The sequence below is a fragment of the Pinus tabuliformis genome, chromosome X, assembly GCF_031772625.1.
Source record: "Pinus tabuliformis cultivar Carrire ecotype Pingquan chromosome X, CPIR1, whole genome shotgun sequence".
Classification (NCBI taxonomy): domain Eukaryota; kingdom Viridiplantae; phylum Streptophyta; class Pinopsida; order Pinales; family Pinaceae; genus Pinus; species Pinus tabuliformis.
In genome coordinates, this window is record NC_142308.1 from 1,511,861,716 (window position 1) to 1,511,873,576 (window position 11,861).

Below are 11,861 nucleotides of genomic sequence, written 5' to 3' on the forward strand. Positions count from 1 at the left end.
TCACTCAGGTTATTAGGTTGATAACTGAGATAAGATCTCATGGTGAGATTCTTAAAGAAAGAAGAATTGTAGAGAAGATCTTGAGAAGTTTACCCTCAAGGTTTGAAGCTATTGTTGTAGCAATAGAAGAAACAAAGGATCTCTCACAGTTCACAGTAGATGAACTGAGTGCTTCTCTTATGTCTCATGAACACAGATTGAGTAGAGGAACAAATTCCTCTTTTGAGAAAGCATTCAAGACTCAAATGTCTTTTGGCCAAGGAAAAGGTCGAGGCAGAGCAAATAACAGAGGTCGTGAAAGAAGCCAAAACAAAGGCAGAAATAATCCTGCAAGCACAAGCGGAAGGAGCTGCAATCAGAACCAAGATGAAGGTTCAAGCAAACAGCAAGCTCATGGACAAAGGTATGACAAATCCCAAGTCCAATGTCATTATTGTAAGAAATATGGGCACTACGGCAATGAATGTAGGAAAAAACAAAATGACATGAATAGTAGGCAGAATGATAATTTTACAAATGAAGAAGATAAGAATCCAAAGATTGTGTTGTTACATGTAATATTGCACAAGACAAACAAGAAGATTTTTGGTTCTTAGACTCAGGTTGTAGTAATCACATGACTGGAAATATTGCAATGTTTTCCAATCTAGATGAAAATGTGAAATCTGAGGTAACAACAGGAACTGATAGTAAGATATATGTCAAGGGTAAGGGCAGATTCAGTATCCGAGCAAGAAATGGAGAACACATGATTGTGCGAGAGGTATACTATGTACCTGGTCTGAAATGTAATCTTTTGAGCATTGGTCAGCTCATTAACAAAGGTTACAATGTGTTTTTCAAAGATGATATGTGTACAATCAGAGACATACCTCCAAGTAAGAAGATCATTGCACAGGTGCAGATGACCAGCAATAGAATGTTTCCTCTCAAACTCAGGGAAGATTTGAAGGAAGGAAGAACTATTGCAGCTGTAACACACGGAGTATTTCAGGAACAATTGAAATATAAGAATTGGTTGTGGCACTTGAGATTTGGACATCTCAATTTAGGAGGCTTGAATCTGTTGTACAGAAAGGGAATGGTAAAGGGATTGCCATTGAACGAGAAACGAGACAGCCTTTGTGAATGCTGCATCTTGGGCAAGTAACACAAAGAAAGCTTTCCAGCAGGAAAGAGTATAAGGGCAAAAGCACCCTTGGAAATTGTTCACTCTGATGTGTGTGGATCGATGCAAATACCATCATTTGCCAGAAATAAATATGTTTTAACTTTCATTGCTGATTACACCAGAAAGACATGGGTGTATATGTTGAAAGATAAGAGTGAAGTGTTTGAGAAATTCCGCCACTTCAAAACTCTTGTTGAGAAGCAATGTGGGCATTATATCAAAGTGCTCAGAACAGATAGAGGAGGAGAGTACATCTCCAAAGACTTTCTGCGTTTTTGCAGAGAGAATGGCATACAAAATTAGTTCACTTCGAGGTATACACCTCAGCAAAACGGTGTTGCGGAAAGGAAGAATAGGACCATTCTTGACATGGTCAGAAGTATGCTGAAGGCAAAACACTTGTCGCATGAGTATTGGGTAGAAGCTGTCACTTGCACAGTTTACATCTTGAATAGATGCCCAACTAAAGTTGTCATGAACAAAATACCAGAAGAAGAATGGAGTGGTCAAAAGCAAACTATCACTCACATGAGACTATTCCGTTGTGTAGCATATGCACATGTACCGGATCAGCTAAGGAAGAAGCTTGACAGTAAGGGGGAGAAGTGTGTCTTTATTGGCTATTGTGATGAGTCAAAAACATACAAACTCTATAATCCATCCACCAAGAAATTGATAGTAAGTAGAGATGTCCAGTTCATTGAAGATGAAGCTTGGGATGGAAGCTTAGAAAAGACAGTGAATGTGAAGACGATTGTTTCTCACGAAGAAGAAGAGGAAGGGACAGCAACAAATAATCCTTCCTTGGTGGCTCCTCCTCCACCACATCAAGTACAACAAACCACACCACAAGCTGGAATTCGAATAGCCTTGAGATGTCAAGGAAGTGCTTCTTCAAGCACACCACAGGGATCAGAAATACCCTCAAGTTCGGATGGAACTCCAAGCACACCAAGAAGACCAAGATTCAGAAATCTGAATGAGATTTATGAACAAGGAGAGGTAACTAACAATACCGGTCTAAATTCATTATTCGCTTTGTATTGTCATTTTGATGACCCAGTTCATTTTGAAGATGTTGCAAATGAAGATAAATGGATTGAAGCAATGAATGAAGAAATTGGTGCAATTGAGAAGAGTAAAACATGGGAGTTAGTGGACCTCCCTAAAGGCAAAGATGTCATTGGAGTTAAGTGGGTCTATAAGACCAAAAGCAATGTTGAAGGCAAGATTGACAGGCACAAAGCAAGACTTGTTGTGAAAGGATACAAGCAAAAAAAAGGCAAAGACTATGATGAAACCTTTGCACCAGTAGCAAGGATGGAAACAATCAGAACAGTGTTGTCTATTGCGGCACAACACAAATGGAAGATTTATCAGATGGATGTTAAATCTGCATTCGTGAATGGAGTGTTAAAAGAAGAGGTTTATGTTGAACAACCTCGAGGCTATGAAGTTGAAGGCCAAGAGCATAAAGTCTGCAAACTGAAGAAGGCTCTTTATGGGCTGAAGCAAGCTCCAAGAGCATGGTACAACAGAATAGATGCTTATCTGATTGAGAATGGGTTTGATAAGTGTGATGGTGAACCCACACTCTACATAAAAGAGAATGACGGTAAGATTCTTATTGTTGTTTTATATGTAGACGATTTGATTTATACTAGCAATGATGCTTCTCTCATTGCTGATTTTAAAGCAGTCATGAAAAGTGAATTTGAAATGACTGACTTGGGCTTCTTAAGATATTTTCTTGGAATTGAAGTAGACCAAAGTGAAAATGGTGTTTTCATTTATCAAGTTAAATATGTAGAAGCAGTGTTAAAGAGATTTAACATGCAGAACAACAAGGCACGTGTGACTCCAACTGTAATGGGGTTGAAATTGACCAAAGAAGACAGCAGCAAGGATTTTGATCCAAAATTGTACAAGAAAATAGTTGGCAGCCTTATGTAATTGACTACAACTAGGCTGGACATTATGCACCTTGTGAGTTTAATCTCCAGATTTATGGAAAGACTGAAAGAGACTCATTGGCAGGCAGCCAAGAGGATTCTAAGGTATGTGAATGGAACGAAGGGGTTTGGTATTTTATACTCCTCTTCTGAAAGTTTCATCTTGACAGGTTACACTGACAGTGATTGGACTGGAAGTGTTGATGATAGGAAAAGAACATTGGGATATGGGTTTCATATGGGATCGAGAGCCATCTCATGGGCTTCCAAGAAGACACCACTTGTGTCTTTGTCAACAGCAGAGGCAGAGTATGTGGCAGCAACAACTGCAGCATGCGAAGCACTGTGGCAAGAGAAGAGTTCTCAGAGATTTGTGTCATGAACAAGAAAAGGGCACAACCATTTACTGTGACAATAGCTCGGCAATAGCACCATCTAAAAACTCTGTTTTTCATAAAAGGACAAAGCACATAGACACCAAATTTCACTTCATACGTGTATTGGTTAACAATGGTGAGATTGTTTTGTAGCAGTGCAGAACAGAGGATCAGTTAGCTGACATCTTGACAAAACCATTGGGAAAGAAAAGTTTTGATCAATTCAGGAAATGCCTGGGTATGCAAAAAAAAACCGAGCGATTGAAATTAAAGGGGAGTGTTGGAATGAGAATTTCAACTGCCGAAAGCTGACAGTTGAACAACGACCATGTTTATTCCAGAAAACACCCATTTGAGTTTCCTGCGATGCGATACCATCTCATATCGGACATTCTCTTGTCACCCTTCGCTGCGTCCCTGTGTTGTCTGCGATGCGATATTTGCGATGCGATCGCAGATCGCATATCGCAAACCCTAAACTTCTGCGCGTTAAGCCCTTCTCTCCTTGTCCGCGATGTGATGTGATCTGATCGCCATCAGAGATCACGCCTTCTGCCAAGTTGATCTCAGTCGTCCATACATTCTGATCCGATGGCCCATATTTTCTCTTCCTTGAACATGCCACCGTCATTGTTGTCTTTTCGTCCTTTAACTATTTTTGTGTTCCCGAAGGAGAGAGATCAGATCCATCGTTGCACCATTACTTCTCAACAACCACATTAAAGAGAAGAATGACCGAAAGTGAAAAGAACTAGCCTCGAGTCGTCGCACCGTTTATCAGCCATGGGATTCAACACCACCGACTTGAGAAATACAGCAAAAGATCAGATTTTGTTCATGATGAGCAGCAGATAACAGCAAAGACCCCATCCGTGAAGTTAACGGAGTTGGTGGATAAGTTATGACCCCTTCCCGCACTGTAAAAAACAAAAAATGTAATGCACTATAAAACACAGACACAACAATTCTTTTTTCATGTTAGAAGAATGTTAGAGAGTTTAAAAAAAAAACAGAATATGGAGTTTTTAGTTATTTTCCAGAATTGTAGTTCTGAAGAAGTTTGTAATTTTTAATGTCATTTTTATGGTTAATAAAAACAGAGCTTTTCTCCATATCTTATTTGTCCAGATTTCTCTCATTTCTTTGTGTTGAGTTGAGGAACTTTGCTTCCTCTGTTTTGTTCGAAATTATCAGAAACTTCCATCACTAATCACTGCTGATGAGAGAAGACGACATGGATGTTGCGGCTATGGCATGATTCAGTTGAATAGAAAATGAATACAACTCAAACGAATCATATATACTATTGTCACAATCCCAAACATATTTTGTCATATTTTGTTAGTTGTTGCTCCTCTTTATAATTCAAATTATGATTCCACCGAATTCTTTCATCGATTTTTCCAGGTAATCCCTCGATTGGGCTATGAATTGGGTTGTCAAAATCACTATGCCTATGTCGATGCCCGAGTTCATATCCATATAGGCTTCTAGGTCTTTGCTTAATGCTCGAGAACTTCTCATGCATTTTGACCTGAAATCGTACTTGAGAAACATAATTACCATAGCCTCCACTTGGACCGTTCATTCATAGGACCTGTGTGGGTTATGAGGTTTATGTTTCAGTGATCCTTATCAAACTTATAAGTAAGGCTAGATGTTGGAATATTTTGTACCAACATCATATCAGTTCAATCCTGGTATCAATGCAAGTGATGTGCGAATAGTGGGTGTCATTCCTAATGTATCCCATGCAAATAAACTGACTGGAAAAAGGAACGAAGTGTAGTACAAAGTTTTGGATTTAGCATTTAGGAAGTAAGAGTCTCACATCCTCTCAAAGAGCACATTGTAACTCATTGGGATGGAAATATGGATACACCTTTTACTGGTAAAAATGAAGTGGGTAGCCTTGGTTCTAGCCATGGCATCATTTCTCATAATGAAAACCCAAGCACTTTGAACCATGCAGATGAACATGATCCTTGAGTTTCACTCACGGAGAATGCATCTCCGGGCATATTTTATTTCTTCTTGTGGATGATCTATCGAATGATAGATCCCCTCATAAAATCAATGAATTTGGCTTTTACTCCGTAGTTGTCACCTCACCCCAAAGCATACCTGAGAAACACAATATGCAAATTCATATGAAGAGCATAATTGATTACAATGGTGTGCATTCCAATATTTGATACAATACTAGTCCCTTTTTTGATGTCAAAGCTAGAGTAACTCACTTTGTAATTGTAACATCACAACACAATAAATGTGGATCTGGTTCATTCAGTGAATACTTAAACGACACTTACGTGGCAACTGAAAATGTGGAAAAAAAAAATTACTTGAACAGAATTCCTTGCCACTACTAGCTTGTCACCAGCCAACAACAATTATGTTTCAACTAACCTTCCTGCAATAGGAGAGGGAACCTATCAGGATTTGGACACTACAAAGGATGACCTTACTACAGGACTACCTTCACTAACATTGGCTTTATCAAATCTCAAAGTGGAAGGTAAGGAGAAATTGTCTTGTATAGATTATAGTTTTTATTGTATCTTTAAATGTGTTAGTGTTTGTTTTACCTCATGCATTGCTCATATTTGGAGAATAATAAAAGTGTTCTAACTTTAACCCTATGTCATCCTCTAGATGAGAGTTGTAAAGGAGAGAGAAAGATTGTTGCCAAGGAATTCACTGTTGCATCTATTTGATAACCTATATGTCCTACTACAACACTTTCAAATGCATGAATAGAGTGAGGCTACTAAGGATCGAAAGGTTCAAGGAGACTATATACCAAAAATAAAGCCAAATGAGAGAGTGGAGGAAGTTAATTCTACTATTGATTTGAACCCTGAGGTATTAAATTTATTGTCATTGTTGCTTCCTACAAATTGTTTTCTTCAACTAGTAACAAGAGTGTGCATCTTTATTCTTTCTTAACAAATATCTAGTGACCTAATACTTAAGAAATAGACAGTGGTTGGTCCGCAACAATTATTAGTGACGATATTTTGGAGGAGTTGAAAGTCTAGAGATTTATTTTTTAGTACCTTGAAATCCAATTACTTTTAATGAATGTTTTCTATTGTTTTTTTAAAATTCATTTGCCTATGGTATTTAGAATTCTTTCGTCCTTGCATGCATTCTAGCAGAAGATAAAAAAATTTGACCTTGAAGAAGTGAAAGAGCTTGGTTCGAGCACCTTTGGGATGGTATATCATGACAAACTGAGTAGAACAAATGTTGCAATCAAACGGACAAAGTATAGTTGTTTTATGGGAAAGCCATTTGAGCAAGAACATTTGGTAAGAGTATAACACTTTTTTGGATTTCTCCTTAGCTTTAGATATTGACTATATATCAATTGAATTTTTTTTCATAGGCCCGATTTCTAAAGGGAAGCTTGCATGCTTGCACAACTTCATCATCCAAATGTTGTTGCATTCTTTGGTTTTGTACCAAACAGACCGCGCAGAACCTCGACAACAATAAGAAAATACATGGTGAATGGCTCACTCAAATATGTGTTGCAAAATAAGGATGGATATAGGGCTCGTACACATTTTTTTAATAGATTAATCTTCCATGCATTCACACTCCCAAACAGAAGGGGAAACTCATAAATTCCTTCACAACAAAATGCTAACATAAAGTATCAATTTTCTAATAGATTAATCTTCCATGCATTCACACTCCCAAACTGAAGGGGAAACTCATAAATTCCTTCCCAACAGAATGCTAACATAAAGTATCAATTTTTGCAAGACATTTGATCATTAGAAGTGATTGATAATCTCGATGGATGTTGCTTCTGAGATGGAAGCAATATGGTTCACTTTGACTTGAAATATGAGAATCTATAGGTAAACATGAGAGATGGCCAACATCCTATATGTAAGTTCATTTTTTTTTAAAGGGAGTTAGCTACTCTATAGATTTGTGATATTTTTTTATTTTTTTTTGCTAAGATAGGCCTTAACTTGGAATTTGTGGGTGGAGATGAGTGTTAGCCTCTAGGAAAAATTTTATTTTGATTTCTCACAGTCACATATAATTTGTACCCATCTATATCTTCATGCATAATATTCTGCAGCTAAGTGATTTATGGCTCTCAAAAATTAAACTAGCATTTGCACCAGATGTTGCAAAGGAAACGCCGTAAGGCATAATTTGAGGAACAACCGCAACATGGGAATAGGAAAATCTAAATAAGATGCAAAAATGTAGCATAAATGAAATTCGAAAGCTGTATAAACTGAAATTGATTTAGGGTGCCTGATTTAGGGTACCTCTCTCTTCCAGCCTCTCTCTTCTTCCCTATCCCTCCCTATCCCTCTGTCTTCCAGCGTCCCCCTCTCTCCCCCCCTCTATATCCCCACCCTTATCTCCAACTCTCTATCACCCTCCATACCTCTCTATCTCTCTATCTCTCCTTACATCCCTTCCTCTCTTTATCACCCTCTCTATCTCTCATTGCATCCCTTCCTCTCTTTAGCACCCTCTCTTCCCCCCTCCATTCTCTCTCCTTGTCACACCCTCTATCCCTCCCTTCGTCTCCTTCTCTCTCACACGCCCTCTCTCTATAATTAACCCCACACATTAAACTTTGCCTCTCTTTCTCTTTATTTTCCCCTTCATCTCTCCCTCCCCTCTCCATCTATTTCTCTCCCACCCTCTTTATCTCCCTCCCTCGCTCCACCTCTAACTCTCTCTCTCGCCTACTCCCATGCTCTGTCTCTCACACTCCCCCCTCCCCTTATCTCTCTCACTACCTCTATCCCTACCTCTCTCTTTCACTATCCCCATCCCCTTCCCTCTACATGTTTCTTCCTATCCCTCACTCCTTCACTATCATTCTCCCTCTTTGTGTGCCTTTCCCCCTCCCCTTCTCTCTCTCTCTATCTCCCCCTCACACTCCCCTTCTATCTCTTAAAAATTCCCAATCATTTTCTCTCTCACTCTTTGTCTCTCCCTCTCCCAATCTCACTCTACCTCTCTGCCTCCCCCTGCCCCACTTTCACTTCTCCCACTCCTCCTCCTCCTACCCCCCATGCCCTCTCTTCCTCAACCACCCTCTCCCTCTCTCTCCATCCCACCTCTCCCTTTCACTCTCTCTTTTTGTATCTCTCTCTCCTCCTCCCCTCCCCTCTGTCCCCTTGTCCCAACCTGCATCCCTCTCCCCCTACTCTCTCACTCTCTCTCACTCTCACACACACCCCCTTCACCTCTCCCACTCCTCCTCCACCTTCCCCCCTCTCCCTCACTTCCCTTTCTCTTCTTGCCCTCTTCCTCCTCCCCCACTCCCTTCCTCTCTCTCCCTCTTCCCCCTTCTAACTCTCTCTCTCCTCCACCTTTCACCTTTCCTCTCTTACTTGCCCTTCATTGCCTCTTCTTTTTATTTTTCAATTAAATTTCCAAAATTAATAATTTCCTAATTAATATTATTAGTATATATACATAAAATTATAATTTTTCTTTCCTTAACATATCTAGACCCTAAATGCAAAAGTATGCATGAGGAAATTTAGTAGCATATTCTTTAAAAAAACATATAATATAATAAATAAAATATATATATATATATATATATATATATCCAACTTTCTTTTATTATTAATGTCTCTTTTAATATATAGAAATGACATAAAGTATGTATACCATAATTAATTCTAATATGGCTTAACCTCACCATATGAATTGGCAAGTTTTATTTCATAACTTAAATTCGACTTTAATGAAAGTGACTATAAGAAAATTAAAGGAGCCCAACAAGAAATCTCCTCCATTATCTTAGAGTCTGAATAAGATTGCCTCTCATCATCCACCATGGTTTCCAAATTTCTAATTTCTCAAGGGACAACAATGGAATAAGTTTCGACTGAGTCCTGGAGAAATGTCTAGGCCTTGCCTTGACCCTGTGAGTTGCTTCTGCTGCCACCCCTCCTACTGGATTTCAAATTACATATTATAGATCTGATCAAACAGAACATGTACCTACAACAAGAAACAAAATAGGCTCTAACTTCAACATCATGTAGACCTGTTAGGAAATAATCCAGTTCAGAATAGAATATAAAGGTTTACAAAGAATGGCTACAAGAATTTCCGGATATTCACAACAGTCATGCGTCCTAGAGGTTCCTTGCAAAGAGAGAATCGTCAAAGGAAATCAATAAAATACAATAAGCATCCTTTCATATATCTATCTCAGAAACTTAACCACGAGACTGGCCACCAGAAAAAGACCTTGTGAGCAAATTGGAAGCTGTTGTGCCCAATTTTGTCTTGATTAAGTGATCTCTGCTTCCGCATAGCACATGAGTTGATTCCCTAATGACTCTGTCATCCCCAAGCTGAAGAGACCTGCTCTGATCATCCTCTCCTGCTGTCTGTGAACCACCATCAACCGCAACGATTAGAGAGGCTCTTTTTGTCTGAACCTGGACACTTTTGGATGTTACTGCTTTACACCTTTAATTTTATAAGGCTAGGGCAGCGGCTGGCAATCGTCACAAGACCTTCATCAAATATTGGGCAATTTTTCATGTATGACAGGATTCATCTTTGCAGGCATTGAAATACCAGAGGCCAAGAAAATTCCTGCCATCTTTGCAGGCATTGAAATACCAGAGTCCAAGAAAAAAGAGAGCATGAGATAGTATAGAAATTAGATAAATTAAGCATAGCCAAAAAAATTCTACATGTACAGAGACACGTGCAGAATGCAACAAGTCAAAAATGTAATTAAGATTGTTAAAAATCACCAACCCAATGGAAACGGACCTAAATGCTGTAGCTATAACTTTGAATGCCGGCTGACCGATTATACAAGGAAGAATCTTCAAAGACAGGAATTGCCTGCTTACTGAAAGATGGTGAAATGCACTGAGATGTATGGATCTATTCTGGAATTTAATTTTGTTTGGGGCATTGCAAAGAAGCCCTAAGATAGATGACTGAGTTTCATAAACAAACAGTAGTGTTCTGGAAATACAATATGAGGCACTGGATTTCAAATTACATATTATAGATCTGATCAAACAGAAACATGTACCTACAACAAGAAACAAAATAGGCTCTAACTTCAACATCATGTAGACCTGTTAGGAACTAATCCAGTTCGGAATAGAATATAAAGGTTTACAAAGAATGGCTACAACAATTTCAGGATACTCATAACAGTCATGCGTCGTAGAGGTTCCTTGCAAAAAGAGAATCGTCAAAGGAAATCAATAAAATACAATAAGCATCGTTTCATATATTTATCTCAGAAACTTAACCACGAGACTGGCCACCAGAAAAAGACCCTCTGAGCAAATTGGAAGCTGCTGTGCCCAATTTTGTCTTGATTAAGTGACCTCTGCTTCCGCATAGCACATGAGTTGATTCTCTAATGACTCTGTCATCCCCAAGCTGAAGAGACCTGCACTGATCATCCTCTCTTGCTGTCTGTGAACTGCCATCAACAGCAACGATTAGAGAGGCTCTTTTTTTCTAAACCTGACAGACACTTTTGGATGTTACTGCTTTACACCTTTAATTTTATAATGCTAGGTATCTGCAAGGGCCCAATCTGCAATTAGTCTTAATGACTGGCTAATACTCCACTAATAAAGAACGTCCTTTTTCACAAAATTGCCAGGTTAAGGATCAACTAGTTCAACTAATAATCGACAATGGCAACATGACAAACTTGGTGTCACAAGACTTGGTTACAACAATAAATATTCCCACGACTGCATCCACAGCCCTACAGTTTGGGATGGTTCAAAAGTAACAGCCAACTCAGCCACGAAGATTTTCATCACACTGGCAATTGAACATTTTTATTGACATTGGTTTGTAATGTCTCACCCGTCAAATACTGTGAAAATTTCATGGGGTGACCTTGTTAGCATAATTGTAGAGCAACCTACAGTGGATTCAACTTTCAAGAACACAAGTTGCAGAAGGGTGGCAGAACATACAAATCCAAGACACATAAGATATAAAGAACATACAAATAAAACACGAGCAAAATAAAAAGCTCTAAGCCTCCACTTAGGCATCAGATTCCTCACAATCTTTAGGTGAACGATTAAGTCTAGCTTCATCTTGACAAGATATAGTTTAACAAACAACACCAACATTGCCCAAAACCATTCAATATTGAGCCATACACAATTTTGCAAATTGTGGGCCCGAATGCATTCAACGTAAAATGTTAATAACATCAACCTCTCTGAACCCTCACAGTTGGAGGAGGTACACATGTGACATCCATGATTCAGCACAATGCGATGCTATAGATACAAGCCCACACTCAGAGAACATACTATTCAACCCCCAGACTGTATCATCAGCTTCAACAGA